The sequence below is a fragment of the Vidua macroura genome, chromosome W, assembly GCF_024509145.1.
Source record: "Vidua macroura isolate BioBank_ID:100142 chromosome W, ASM2450914v1, whole genome shotgun sequence".
Lineage (NCBI taxonomy): Eukaryota > Metazoa > Chordata > Aves > Passeriformes > Viduidae > Vidua > Vidua macroura.
In genome coordinates this window covers 5,717,231-5,730,580 of record NC_071610.1, presented here as the reverse complement: position 1 = coordinate 5,730,580, position 13,350 = coordinate 5,717,231, and positions in this window count along the sequence as shown.

The following is a 13,350-nucleotide window of genomic DNA, read 5'->3' as shown; positions in this document are numbered from 1 at the left end:
AAGCATAGGGGACCCTCTGCTGTAGTGGTCAAACCTGTGTCTCACCCAGCGCCGATACCCGGGCTCGGCACTGACCCTTTTTTTTGGATAGTGGCTTTTCGTTGCTATTCGTTAAATTTTTATTTGGACCATTTAATAAATTTTCCTTAATTAATAAATTGGAGCATTCATTTATAACAGGAGGGGTGAGGAGATGCCTTGTTTTTGGAGCTGAAATCCTCTTGTAAGCTATGGAAAAAGGACTCTTTTTCCCTATAACACATGAAACTATGGGGAGATGAAAGTGTTCAAATTGATATCAAGCAAAGGCCTCCATGTTAAAGTAAGCAGATGTTAAAGTAGCTGTAATCCCATGATAAGTTTGAACAGAGAAAGAGAGAAGAGTAGTCCTGTGCCCCCAGAAGAAGAAGATCTTTGTTCCCAGGGATGAAGATGATTTTAGAGATAGATAATGAGAACTTTTGCCTTTGAACAGCTCATCTTTAAAACAATACCCCATAAGTCAACATGGCCCATCGACAAGCTGTGGGAAGAGCTTGTAGAAAATGGGAGGGGCTTCACGATAGCAGATTTTCCCCCGGGCGGCTGCTAGTCATGGGAGAGCCCTGGGAGAACTGTTTTTTTTCCTCTTGTGGAGAAGTGTCCATAATCTTAACAAGTGGGACTTCTCTCCCTAAGTGAACTGAAGAAAGACTATTTTAGAGGTGGTAAACTGACTGGAAATTTTAGGGTTTTTTTCTTTACGTTGTCAGTGGGAAAGAAAAGGTTGTGGGGGGAGAAGAAGTGTTCTGAAGGGTTTGTTTTGATTCTTACTACTTTTTTCCTTTTAGTTACTTGTAATAAAATTTTCTTTATACCCTTTTAAAGTTTTGAGCCTGCTTTGCCTTTCTCCTAATCCTATCTCACAGCAGGAAGTGAGTGCATTGGTGATTGGTCAGCAACAAAACCTGCCACACTCTGATGTGTTGACCAGGAAATTTTAAAATTGAGGAAATCTCAAATTGGTGAACCAAAACCACTACACACTTTAGAAGGTATATAGAAAACTTGACTAACAGAATTAAAAGAGGATATTGAGAACTAAAAATAAACAGTTGGAACACCTTCCCCCCCCCCCCCACCCCAGCCAATCTTTCCATCCCACCAACAGCGCAGGGAGACAAAACATGGGATTTTTAGTCAATTTGTCACTTCTAAAAATCTTTCTTCAGTTCACTTAGGGAGTGGAGTCTCTCTTTTTATGCCATGGGGTCTTTCCTACAGGAAACAGTTCTCTGTGAACTTTTCCAACGTGTTTAATTTTCACAGCTAACAGTCCACCTGGAACCTGCTTGCAATGTCAAGTCCCTCCCATGGCTTGCAATCTTCCCAGAACTGCTTTTCATGGGCCATTGGCTTATGGGATGCAGTTTTTAAGGATGAGATGTTCTAGTATAAAAGCAAGGGTCCTCTTCCTCTGTCTCTGAAAGCAAGGGTTCTCTCTCTCCCTATTCAAACCTCTCACCCGATCACAGCTTTTTAGCATCCACATGCTCCAGCATAAGTGCCTTTTTACTCATGGGCTGCAGGTGAATGCTGCATCTGCCCCATGCACTTAATGAATGTAGTGGTTTTGGTTCGCCAAATCCAAATCACACCACCAATTAATGTGGTGGGTTGAGCACTGGCCAAATGCCAGTGCACCCACTAAAATTATTTGCCAATTTTCTGCTGTGAGATAAGGATTAGGAGGAGAGCAAATCCGGCTCAAATTTTAAAAGGGTATAAAGAAAGCTTTATTAACAGAACTAAAAGAAGAATAATAAGAATCAGAATAAACTTACAGAACACTTTTCCTCCCCCCACCTCCTCTTTCCTTTCCGACTGACAATATAAAGAGACAAAACTTGGTATTTTCAGTCATTTTACCACCTCTAAAATAGTCTTTCTTCAGTTTGCTTAGGGACAGGAGTCTCTCTTGCCATGACATGGAGACTTTTAGACAAGAAACAGTTCTTTCATGACTTTAATTTTCATGAATAGCAGCCGTCCAGAAATCTGCAATCGTCAAGTCCCTCCCACGTTTGGTAGTCTTCCCACAACTACCACCATGGGTCATTTCAGCTTATTGGGGTGCAATTTTAAGGATGAGCTGTTCTAGCATAAAACCCAAAGTTCTCTTCATCCATCCCTGAGAATGGAGGTATTTTTTTTTTCTTCTATCCATGGGACAAGGTTTCCTATCTCTCTTATCTCTCTCTCTGTTCAAGCTTCTCATTAGATCACAGCTACTTCAACATCTGCTTGCTTTAGCATGGGTGCCTCTGCTCATGGCTGTGGTTAGAACGCTACATCCCCCCCAGTGCATTCCACGAATTACAGGGAAAAGAGTCTGATGTATCAATTATATCTTCACCATAGCCTTACAAGAGAATTTCAGCCCAAGACTAAGGCATCTCCTCATTCTCCTTCCATCTAGGATTTGACTCTTTTTTCACTGACTTTAGTGTCTCTATGTTGTTTTCTTTTCATGTCTTCACCCTTTTCTCTTACTCGAGAGAGGATTGATGTCTGTAAGTTTCATCTGTGCACTGAAAGAGTTAATATCTCGCTTGGGTCTGTGGAGGGTCATGTGATTTCTGCAGATTTCTGGGAGGTCACGAGGCGTTGATGTCAGCTGTTTCTGCGCTTCTGAATGAGGTCATGTTGTTTGCGGTGCACAGCGCAGTCTCTCTGCACTGGCCACTGCGCTGGGATGGTTTTTTTAAGCTGCAGGAATTTTGGCAGCCATGCTGTGGCGGGCCTGGGTAAAGGGAGACTTGGCTCCCTCACTGCAAAAAGCCGGCTGAGCTGCGTTTGGAACTTGGTGGTGGTAGAATTTCAGCTGAACTGCGCCACCTGGCCAGGCTGCATGGCACAGAACCCACAGCCTGCCCCTGCCAGGCCGCGCAGTGGAGCGGGGCCTGCCCTGGCCAGCACTGGGCCATGTGGGCTCTCCATTACCTGTTGAAAAGCCAGAAGCAAGAGAGAGCTTTTCCTGCTTGATGCCTATATAACTTAGATCAAAGTTTCAAGGTGCTTATATAGCTTGAGTTATAAGATTTTAATATGTCCTGATTTAGGGCAAACTAGGGAGGAAACCTCCAAAGGGGTTCCGCTAGAAAGCAGACTCAAGTGGCCCTTCCCCCAACTGGTTTGGGAAAAGATTTCCTTGGAGAAAAGTGGAAAAAGCCCTAGTTTATTTAACAGGCAAAGCATTCACCAGCACAAAAAATTAACAATATTAAACAATAAAACCTCTTGTTGTTCTGAAGAGATTGCAAACTCAGAAAGTCCTTTTCGTGGGGTGTAGCTCCGCTCACCCAGTCTCTTATCAGTCCCTCCTGCCCTGGAAAATGCCCCATCCGGGGCCCCGGTGGGCCACAGGTGTGAGCTCTAGGTGTTTTTCTGGGTTTTCAATCCAGAGTAGGTTTGAACAGTCCCAAGAAAAGGAAAAACCACAGTCCAGGGAACTCCTCTGCCTCAGCTAGCTAAAAACTAACTAAAGTCAAAGGAGAGTGCTCTCTTGCTGTCCGTTCTGCAGACAACACAGTCTGTGAAGGAAAGCTGAAAGCTCTTATCTCTCTGTTTTCAAATACAACCACCTCAGACATTCCACCGCTTCTCCTTCTCCCCTCTTCACTCTCAGATCTAGTTTTAAAGGTGAAAAACTTATTTCTGGGCTAAACAGACTAATGGGGATACAATTTAGCATCATAAAGACACCCCAGGACATTCCACCCCTTATCCCCATATTGTCAGCTTACTACCAAAACTAATATATATTCTAACTCTACACACATGCAGAGGAACATCCAGCTCTTGCCCCCTGCCCACTCCTGCCGGCACTCCCGGAGGGGGCCCCAGCTGCAGTCCAGAAGGTATCAGAGCCCAAGAACCCTTGGACCTGACAGAGACGTGTGAGCAGATAAAGGGGTATTCTGTTTAGCACCTAAGTTAATTGTTAAGGGGTCTCTTGTACTCTAGAGTCCAGGCGGGGTGCTGGTGGTGCTCTCCATCTCCCCCGCTGGTAGTAAGGGAGGACGGTCTCTGAGAAGTGGGGTTACATTTTAGTGCTGCTAGCATGAGGCCAGCAGTGGTGGCACAAGGGATAGCTCCCGCACTGTGATTCTGAAAAGTCAGAGGTCAAATCTCGTCTCTTCTTTCTCTCGCTCACTTGCTCTCCCTCTCTCCCTGGTTCTTTTATTTCCACTCATAATTGTTAAGATATGGGGTGTACATTCTCCTGCAAGTGTTGTAGTAATAATATCCCGAGAGATAATCCCCTGGGATTAGTACTGAGAAACTGGGGAAATCTTACCAGGGGGAAGTCGTTGTTTTTCAAATCCAAACTTATTAGACTCTCAGAAAAGATCTGGCTGACGTATGAACTAGACGACAATCAGACGTGGCCCGAGTTTAGTAGTTTGGATAAGCGATTAATATCAAGTTTGATTTCCCGTATACACGAGGATAAATACTTAGATGAGTTAGAGTACGCTAGGCTCTTTATGGCATTAGCATGTCAACGAAGCCCAGCAGCAAACCAAAAAGAAGAGCATATGTTAGTCTTAAAGGAGAAAGGGGAAAAGTAAAAAAGAGTCAATATTGAGCAACTAAAGTAAAACAAAGGAGGAAGAAGAGTTAGATCTAGTTGCTCCCACCCTGAGGATGGGGCCAGTCATGCTCACGACGGGCGCGGGCCCGGGCCCGGGCACAGCACCCCTCTGTCGCCACCGCCCCCATTCCCCCCCGCCTCCATTGTCACCGCCATCAAGACAAGGGGGGGTGGGGGGAGGCACAGCTCAGACAGAGCCCCAGTCAGTGAAGGAGGAGAAAGGCAGGCCTTGGCAGGCAGGGATGCTGCCACCCCTGCCCCCATTCCTGCCACTGCCCCCACCCCAGGAGGAGGAGCCAGAGGGCAGAGCCTTCTAACTGAGCAGGTGGGGGGGATGGATGGCAGGTGCAGTGAATGGCACCACCCCTAGGGGGGGAGGGGCTGAGAGGCAGAGCCTTCTACAAAGGGGGCGGAGAGGGAATCTCCCATGGGGGGAGTGGTCTCTCCGCTCTCAGGTCTGTGAATTTCCATAGCAACCCTGAACACCAGGGAGCGACTTCAGGGGATGACATCACCGATGCATGCAGACATGCAGCCCGGGTTAAAAGATGCAGTAAATCCTGCATAGTGCTTTCTGGGATTGGGGGTAGGCAAAATAGATTATATGATACAACAGAGTCGGCCAAATCAGAGAGTCCTTGTTCAAGTAGTTGTGAGGAAGATGAAATTAATGAAATCATCACAGCCCTGAGCAAGTGAAGGAGGGGAAAGATCGGGAGAAAAGCCATCAAAAAGCATAGCCCAATAGTGAAATGTACTAGATAAAAAAAGGAAAAAGAAAAAGAGCCAGTTTTACAAGCCCCATTACAACAAGCAGTTGGCATTAAGGGACCAATATATCTAAAGGTTCCGTATTCCCTTATCGAGTTAGAGCAGTGGAGAACTACTGTGGGGAAATATAAAGAGAATCCAGATAAGGGGGCACAATTGGTAGAAAGAGCAATTAACTTACAAAATCCTGACTAGGCTGATTTGAATTCTGTGTTAGACGCATTACTTAACCCCATTGAGACATGAATGGTCAATAAAGCCATCACAACATTAGTTGAAGGGAACACAGTCAGTGGGCTGCTTCAAGGCACTATCACTGAGATATTTCCCCTTGAAAATCCTGGATGGAATGCAAATATACCAGAGCACATGGAGAGGTTAAAGCGATATCAAAGCCTTGTGGTATATGGGTTAAAACATGGGGTCCCTAAAACTATAAATTGGTCAAAGATTTATAAAGTGAGGCAAAATTATGATGAATCACCTACTGATTTTTTAAACAGACTAAGAGATTCTGCCATCAAATATACAGATCTAGATCCTGAATCAAATGATGGTAAAGCACATCTAGTACTTTTGTTTATGGGTCAGGCATCAAATGATATAAGAAGAAAGCTGCAAAAGATAGAGGGAGTTTGACACATAGATAAATTACTAGAGTGTCCCAGATTACAAGACAAGATGTATTCCATTTGCCATCTCTATGGCAGTTGTCAACTGTTAAGTGGGCAGTTTTCCTTGTCTCTTTCACAACCAATTCTCCCTCTGGGGAGACATCTGCTGAATAATGGGCTATTGAATGTCACTGCATGACTGATAAAAGTTACAGCATCCCATTGTTAGATGCTCCACCCAGAGGGAGGAGCCAAGCATTCCTAACTGGATATAATCTGGGTTTTTGGGACACCAGAATCAGGCTTTTCTGCTGGATTTCCAGGAGGACTGCAGCCATTCCAATTTGGATGGCTACCAACACCCTGACTGAAAAGGGTGTCAGGTTGTATTCTGACTCTGTCAGTGGTTTTTCTTTTGTATTATTGCATGTATTTTGTTTTCTTTTTCACTTTCCCTAATAAATTGTATTTCTGACTTGGAGTGTCTCTCTGGTTTTGTTTTCAAACCAGAACATAGAGGTTGCCTGGAATGTATTTCAAGATAGGGGCCCAACTGAAAGAGTTAAATCCCAATGTAGTAAGAAGGCAACTCAGGAAAAGTCTTCTAAGAAAACTTCCCCTACAGAGAAAGACCAGTGTACATACTGCAAGAAGTGAGGACATTGGAAGAATGACTGTCCAGCACTGAAAGAAAAATCCTCAGTTCCCCAACTCCTAGTAGTGCAAACCTCAAGTGGTTCAAGTTCCGAGTGATGGGGACCGAAGGCTACCCCCCCAGCAGAACCTTCAGTTGTAGCTAAGCTGGGGAAAGATGACATTGAGTTTTTAGCAAATATTGGAGCAACATATTCTGTGTTAAATACCTTAGAAGGCAAACTGAGTCACGATACTGTATACGTCATTGGAGAGACTGGGGTAAGCGAAACATGGCCTTTCTTCCAACCTTTAAAATTCAAACTGGGGAAGCACTGGGTAATCCATCAATTCCTCTATATGCCTAACCCCCCTAAACCATTGCTGGAGAGGGATATGCTAGAAAAATTGGAAGCAGAAATTAAATTCAAAAAAGGGAAAGGTGTACGAGATGTAATTCCTGAATCTAAATTGGTCCAAGTTGCTGCACTTTTTATAGAGGAAAAATGTGGTGAAATCCCCACTGAAGTTGAAAATGTGGTCAATCCAATAGTGTGGGCCAGTGATATCGCAGGAAAATCCAAACTGGCTGAACCAGTGAGTATTTGTCGTAGGTTGATAAGGAGGTGAGTTTTCTTGGGAAGTTGTGGTCAAACCAATCAGTGGTCAGATTTGAATATTGACACCTGGTGTAACCACTGAAGACATTGGACATGCCTCTGAGAACGCACAGGGTTAAAAGCAGACAACTCCCAGGGGAACTTTCTCTTTTGTTCTGGTCAGTGAAGAGTTCAGACCTCTCCTGCCCAGCCACAGGCTGGGTGGGGGAGGGGAAGCCATGCGGCCTAGGAGAGGTAGGACAGGGGGTGAAGGGACTGGAACCGGGCCGGCCCCTGCAGGACGGAAGGGTGGAGAAAAACTGAGATGTCTTTGTTGCCCACCCCCCCAGAGGGAGAAAGAGTGACAGAGAGCCTGTGCCACCTGGAAATTTGATATCATGTGATGGCAGTACGCCAGCAGAGGAGAAAGAGGGGGGGGGGGGAAGGTGCCCAGCCGTGGGAGTTCTGGGCAGCTGAGATTTCAGTCATCCTGGGAGCCTGAGACTTTTAACCCTGTCTTAGGGTTAAAGAAAGCTTTGCAAAACACTACTCCTCCTCGATTTGAAAGAGAAGAGAGACAGTCTGGGACCTGAGATGTCAGAAGAAGAGGGAAAAGAAATCCTAGGTGGGAGGAGATGATGGAGTTGCCTTTGGCTGGACTTTTCTTGTATAGCCGTAGACTGAACCAATTCTCCTCAACACAGAGACTGCATTTAGGGGGATGCAATGACTTGAGCCAAGAGAGTGCAGGAGTGAGTGTGGCCTACTTCAGTGAGTGATGTCATGTGCAGGAGTAGAGTGAACAGAGAAAAGTTGAGGAGGGTGTGGTGGTGCCCTCTGTCTTCAGGGATGAAGAAGATCTCTGTTCTCGAGACCCTTGGCCCCAGGGGAGGAGAAAATCAGGGGGACTGTTGTCCCAAAATGAGAAACTGTTGTTCTTTGGTACTTGGACAAGCATCCTTAAAGGAACCCTATAAGCAATTTCAGTCCATGCACAGTGGTGAGAGCACTCTACATGGAAGGAGGATGTCATGATGGCAGATTTTCTCTGGGTGGTGCCATGTGTGACATGGAAACATTGGGAGGTTTCAACTGTGTTTCCTTTGGAGGACTATGGTGTAAGAGAGACTCTTCTCTCCCTTGACAAACTGAGAATTGATTATCTGAGTGGTGGTAACGATCGAGGGTCCAAGGTTTTGTCTCACTGTGCTTTGGTGGAAATTGGGTGGGAGGAGGAGGAATGTTTCAGAAGGTTTTCATTCTGAATTCTGTGTGTTCCTTTTATTATAGTTGTAGGTTAATAATTTTTTTTCTTTATTTCTAAGCTCAAGCCTGCTCTGCTCCATCTCTGGTTGCATCTCATAGCACTCATTTGAGAAAAATATATTTCATGGATGCACTGTCATTGCGCCAGCGCCAACACATGACAGTATTCCACTCAAACCAGGAGCCACAGCAGTAAGGCAAAAACAATACCCTTTGAAATTAGAGAACTGTAAGGGATTTGTATCTATAATTGAAAAATTCCTACAACATGGGTTATTAGTGCAATGTGAATCCAAATTCAACACCCTCATTTTAGCTGTTAAAAAAGAAAATGGCATGAGTTATTGATTAGTATAAGATTTGACAGCAATTAACAAAATTACAGAGGATATACACCCAGTGGTAGCCAATCCCTACACCCTTTCGACCACATTGACGGATGAATTAGGATGGTTTACTGTTGTAGACCTGAAGGATGCCTTTTTCTGCATTCCTGTGCACAAAACCAGCCAAGAGCTTTTTGCTTTTGAATGAGAAAATCCTGAGACAGGGAGAAAAATTCAACTTACATGGACAGTTTTACCCCGAGGTTTCAAAAACAGTCCAACAATAATTGGAAACCAGCTAGCAAAGGAATTAGAGGGCTGGAAAAGACAAGAGCCAGGAGTAGATATTCTTCAATATGTTGATGACATCCTGATTGCGGCTAGAACCAGAGGCAACTGTATACGATTTACCATAAGTCTATTAAACTTTTTGGGACTGAGTGGGTACAGAGTTTCTAGAGACAAAGCAGAGATTGCTTAGGAAGCAGTAATTTACTTGGGGCTTGAGATCTTCCGTGGACTCCAACAGCTCAGCAAAGAATGGAAAGAAGCCATCTGTCGACTCCCAGAGCCCCATACTGTGAGAACCTTCCTGGGAATGGTAGGTTGGTGTTGTTTGTGGATAGCAAATTATGGACTGCTGGTAAAACCCCTATATGGAGCATTAAAAGCAGCTGAAAAAGGAATTAACATATGGCCTGAAAACACCAGAGCCACTTTTAAACAGATTAAACACTCTCTAATGTCAGCTCCAGCACTGGGACTGCCAGACTTAACTAAACCTTTTGAATTTTTCACACATGAGAGACTGAATGTGGCTTTGGGGGGACTAGTGTTAGCATTCAGGAACACAGATAATCATGGAATATGATTATATGCAGGTGATTTTATTGAAGAGCTCTGGAAATCAGGGGTACAGACCCAAATCTGACTCCAACATGGCTTTCGAGCTGAACATATTTTATATTCTGTACTTATATAACTTACATATTAATTATTAAGCTTATATTCTTCTACTGTATACATTGATCTTATTCAAGCATGAATTTATCAAGATCTCTCTCAAGCCCCTGACCACAGTTTCTCATGATTATTCTTACGATTAAACAGTAATTATATCTAATTACTAAACAATCATCACATCTAACAATTATATCATTTGTCATATCCTGGTTACATAGGTGCAGTTCTAGCAAGCACAAGGCCTATACTTTCCCAGAGTATTTTCCCAGGGCCTACTAAGCCTAACTTCCCTTTGAACTCCCCAAATCCCCATGAATTTAAAACCCTTTTAATATCATTTTCCCCCCTTTGAAAGTATTTTCACTTCACTATAAGTGCAAATGCTTTCACTTGATACAGTCTTTTAGTTTCTGAGTTTATATGTGATGTTCTTCAAATCCAGGATTGATGTAAACATTGTCATGGATGCTGTCACAAACTGGAGAACCAGAAGATGATGGGTGTGGCTCCCTTGTCAGTACCTTTATTATCTTCTGGTTCCAGGATGTCCTCTTCTGTATTTCTCCTTTTAGGACACTGTAGACTAACCAAATTACTAAGAAGACAATTAATAGGATTATCACACTCTCAGTGATAGACTTAATCCATGAACTCACATTCCACCCTAACCCTTTGAAGACTGTCTAACCAGCTCGTGGTCAAATCTTTTTGCTCTTCTTGTGCTTCATACTCTATTTGTTTTAACTGATTGATGTCATATTCTACATCTGCAGTTACATTTGGGATGTGGACGCAGTAATGATCAATCCGTCTCTTTAAAAATCCACTGTTCTGGTTTGAAAGCAAAACCAGTGAGAGACTCCAAGTCAGAAATACAATTTATTAGGAAAAGGGGAAAAAAAAACGCCAAAACACATGCAATAATACAAAAGAAAAACCACTGACAGAGTCAGAACACAACCTGACACCCTGCTAGTTTGGGTGGTGGTAGCAGTCCAGATGAAATGGTCTTGTTGAAGTGGTGGAAACAGTCTGGTAGGTCTTGCCCTCTGGAAACCAATGGGTAAGGGTAGCCGTTCCTCTGGGAATCCAGTGGAAAGAACTGACTGCTCTGTCCCAAAAACCCAGATTATATCTAGGTGGGGATGCTTAGCTCCTCCCCCCTGGGCAGAGCATCTCACAATAGGCTCATGTCATTCTGAGTCATGCAGTGGGTCCTTGATAACCCGTTAAACAGAAATGGCTCCCGGAGGCAGTTATCTCTGAGTCATGTGGCAAGACATTGATGGGCCCATTAACAGGAGATAAGGAAAAAAACAATGCCCCTCCTGGTTTCAACAGCTCTTAAGGATGGGAATAGAATACATTTTTATATTGTAACCTAGGACATCCACACACTCGGTGCTCTTTCAGAAGTAACAAATCTAGGGCCAATCGATTTTGTAAAGTCATTTTTGTGGCGGCTTGTAATTGTACGTTTAGCTCTTTAAATACTTCCCTAGTGACTCTTGACAGTCTGTCTACCTGACCTGTAAGTTTGTACAACATTTCTCTATTCTGATAGTTTGCTATAGGACCGAGCAAAGACTCTAGGGCCCACCCAAATTTCACTCCACTAGAGGGTTCTTGCCAAGTGTCATCTTGATTTACACCATTTGGAACTTCTCATCTTGTTCTTATCTGAAGAAGTTCATGTTTTCTGACGGGGCTCACCCCCAGATTGGGGTGACCCTGGGAGGTGGTAAAGTCTCTCCTCCAACCCAGGCCTTCAAAGAAAGACTCAGTAGTTTTCAGTCGTTCGGTCTCAAGATAGTTTATTGCATGTTATCTCAAAGCACACACACTCCCTGACATTCTCTCTGACTCCTTCTCCCTCTGCGTCTCTCTCCGTCTCTCTTTGTTTCCGTCTCTCCTGCCCAAGGGGCTGGTGCCATCTTTTATATCACACATTACGTATTAAATGTTTATAGTTTTTCCCCAATGCCTATCACCTATATTGAACAGTGACTTTCTACTCTAAACCAATCTGTGAGTGCCTACATCACCAAGAACATGGAGGATAGGAAGGAGAAAGAAGGAGGACAGGGCACGCCCAAATCCCTCCATCTTAGAACTTCTTTTCCTTTCACTTTGTGACTACTTCTATTATAATAACTAAACTTTTGTGATTTCTTGTTCTTCCTGCAAGGTTGGTAAATTGTTCCATGGATCAAATTCAAAACCACAGGGGTTTCCAGCTGCCTGCCAGCGTCTCAGATGCTTCTGACCTGGACCCAGAACATCCAAGAGTGTCTGAGGGACACCTTGGGTTCCGACAGTTTTCCATTAAATGGGGACTTTTTCCAAATTGGACATAAAGTAGGGAGGCCTAAAGTAATTTCTTTTACTTTCCCATCTACAGGTAGATGTGTTGTCCAGGTACCATCACTTGTTGCCCATACAAATTGTCCTGAACTTTGGATTGTACTCTTGATACATCCTATTATTATTTTGTAATTTACTTTACCTTGTTTATGTTTGATTCCTCTGCAGGCGCAGCCAATTTGTAAGGCTATTGCCAGTGGTGGCATTTGTTTTATCTCTGTATCATCAGAAGTGCAATCATAAGTTTTATTACATGCCCACCAACTTACTTTGTCTGCCTTTACTACTAGTGGCAGTGTTCATTACTGCTGGATCTGTTTCATTCTCTGAGCTTTCCCATTTAATACACCAAGGGGTGCTTGTCATATATCGGAATTTCTGTATTATACGTAGAGACCATGTACTTTCCCAAGGCTCCATTTGGCCTTTCCAATCTTTTGCCTCACACTTCCATACCAGAGTGGTTTCTGCAACATTTTATGTAACCTTTTTATAATGTGGTAAGTAGCATTTCCATTTATTTGGGATGCCCCCCGACCATCCTATCATGCCATTATTTCGAAGACAGTCTTGTTGACTCAAAGGGTGCAGCCATTGCCCTATTACTTTCCAGGTTACCTTGACTACCTGTCTTCTACTCCGGTACCTGTTTACATGCAATTGTTTTGTTCTTTTGTATTTCGGGTAATTTTGACATTATGATACCCCAACTTATTGGGTCTCCCGCTGCCTTCGGTATTGGCAGACAGGCAGTTATTCTGCTAGTGTTTTGCATTTTGGCAAAGTCTTTGACTAATCCAATCATTACATTCTCAGCTCGAATTGCATTGGAAACCTTTATCACCTGTGTGTCTGCCTGTACCTCCCTCTTCATTCTAGAATGAAGAGTGGGTAGTTGATCTTTTTGCATTCCACATCCCAAAGACATTAATAACCATAAAATGAGCATTGGCACAATTACTGATAACATTCTTGAAACAAACACATCTTATCTGCAGCTTTGTTGGTCCCACAGTTTACGTGATCTGCAGTCCAGGATGGGCTTTCTTTACTCGAGTGTAGTGTATCCAGGGGTCCACTCTAGCTACTTTGACCACTGTAAAGGTGGTCAATAGTACCTGATGGGGTCCAGTCCACCTTTCTTTCAATGGTTCTTCTTTCCAGTTCTTGATGTACAC